The sequence below is a fragment of the Eptatretus burgeri genome, chromosome 9 (assembly GCF_056783735.1).
Source record: "Eptatretus burgeri isolate ZD-2024b chromosome 9, Ebu_testis_v1, whole genome shotgun sequence".
NCBI classification, from domain to species: domain Eukaryota; kingdom Metazoa; phylum Chordata; class Myxini; order Myxiniformes; family Myxinidae; genus Eptatretus; species Eptatretus burgeri.
Window position 1 is genome coordinate 48,058,285 of NC_140969.1, and position 2,500 is coordinate 48,060,784.

The window sequence follows — 2,500 nt, forward strand, 5'->3', positions numbered from 1 at the left end:
GTCCCTCATCCACACTGGCCGTTTTATCCACACACACGGCCTCTTCCTTGCACGGTGCCTCATCCACACTGGGCGTGCTGGGAAGCACGCACTCCGGCACCATCGCCACCACACCACTCACACACGGGATCGCTTCCACACACGGGGACGCACTCACACCTTGCACCACACACACAGGGACAACTACACTGGGGATTCGTGTCCCCACAAGGGTCTCCGGGGCCTCTATACCCCCCAAGCTCGCCGTGCACCCGTCCACAGCACTCGTCCCCTCAACCTCGCAAAGCACGACCGAACTCACCTGGTCGTGACTCGCCTCAAGGGGGCATATTCCCTCCCCTCGTTCCTGGAGGAGGCCCTCCAGCTGCTCGCACCGGGCCTCCACCCAGTCCACCAGCTCACCCCCATTGTCCTCCACTACCTCCGTGTGTGTGTGTGCGTCTCTAGCCTTGTCATTATCATGCAGTCTCTCCTCTATTTTTTTTGTCTCCCGTGTCTCTATACATTTATAAGTTTCTGTTGTCCCCTCCGGTCTATTAGTCTCCGCTTCTTTCTGGCGTCTTTCCCTTATCTTTATGTAGGTCAACCTTGCTTTCTCCTTCAGTCGCTCCCGTCCTTCCCTGTTTTTCACTCCTTGCTCTTTCAGGATCTCTGCATACCTCATCCTTGCTTTCCGTCTTAATTGTTCTCTTCTCTCCCTCGCAATTCCTTTCACCTCGTCTCTTGTCTCCCGTGTCTCTATACATTTTCTCTCCTTGTTCCTTATTTCTGTCTCTTCCTGGTTCCTTTTTCCTTCCCATCTGAGTCGTTCTTTCTCTCTGAGCCCCATTAGGTGTTCGTTCTCCCTCCGGAGTTCCTCAATCTCCGTTGACTCCAGTTTCGCTCTCCGTTTTAGTTGTTCAATTTCACACTCATATAGTTGTTGTTTTCTCTCCCACTGTGCCTCCTGCTCTTTGTTTTCCAATCTCATTGTTTCTTTCAATTGGCTCATTTCCTTCCTGTGTTTCATTCGCTGTTCTCTCACTACTCTTCCTCGTTTCCTCTCCTGTCCTTCCTTCTCCAGTTTCATGGTTTTCTTCATTTGGTTAATCTCCTTTTTGTGTTTCATTTGCTGCTGTCTAATTACTCTTCCTCGTTTCCTCTCCTGTCTTTCCTTATCCAGTTTCATGGTTTTCTTCATTTGGTTCATCTCCATTTTGTGTTTCATTCGCTGTTCTTTGTCTATCTCCTCGTACTCCAGCCTCAGCTTTTCTTTCAATTGGTCAACCTCAGATTCATGTTCTTTTTGTTTTCTATTCCATTGTTCCTCTCGTTCTTCCCTCTCCAATCTCCTTGTGTCCTTCAATCTCCTGATTTCTCCTTCCTGCTTCATTCCTTGCTCCTTCAACTTCTCCCTGTATTCCAACCTATTTTTTTCCTTTTGTCGTTCAGTTTCAAATTCATACACTTTCAGTTTTTTATTCCACTGTCTCTCTTGTTCCTCATTCTGCAATCTCGTTATTTCTTTCAGTTGGCTGACTTCCTTCTCCTGTCTGATTTGTTCTTCCTTCATTACTCTTTTTTGCATCTCATTCTGCAATCTCGTGGTTTCCTTCAGTTGGCTGATTTCCTTCTCCTGTCTCATTCCTTGTTCTTTCAGTACTCTTTCTTGTTCCTCATTCTGCAATCTCGTTATTTCTTTCAGTTGGCTGACTTCCTTCTCCTGTCTGATTCGTTCTTCCATCATTACTCTTTCTTGCATCTCATTCTTTAATCTGGCCTTCGCTTCCAGCTGTTCGATCTGTACAGTGTGGTTTCTTAAAGTTTCATTTTCCGTTCTCTTCCTTTCCTCTTTTAACACTCTCAGTTCGTTTTGTAGTTCCCTCTCTTTGTTCTGGTGTTTCTGTAACTCAGAAACTTTCTTTTCCAATTCCTTTCTCATCTCTGCACACTCCGACTTTGCTTTGGCTTCTAATTGTTCAATCTGCTCAGTGTGGTTCCTTAACGTTTCATTCTCTGTTCTCTACCTTTGCTCTTTTAACATCCTCAGTTCGTCTTGTAATCCTCTTTCTTTGTTTTCGTGTTTCAGTATCTCAGAAGTTTTTGTTTCCAATTCCTTTCTCAATTTGCGTGCTTCTTCACTCATTTCATCTCTTCTTTCCACCGCTTCCCTCCTCAATTCGTCCCTTTTTTACTGTATTCATTTAGTTTTTTCTGCCATTCCTTTCCCATTCTAATCTCCCCTTCCAGGATTTCTCTTTTAAACTGGCTTGCCCTTACCTCTCGCTTCAGTAGTTCCAATTCTCCATCTTGTTCGCGTTTTTCCTTTTCGAGCTTTGTTTTCCTTTCTCCTTCCTCCCTCAATTCTCCCTGCAGTTCTTCGAACTGTTCTGACTTTTCCAGCAATTCCTCCACCCTTTCCTCGAGCTGTCTCTCTCCTCTTTTTATCTTCCATTCTAGGCTTTCTCTTTCCTGATTGCCTGTTCTTATCGCTTCCTTCAATTGTTCCAACTCCCCATCG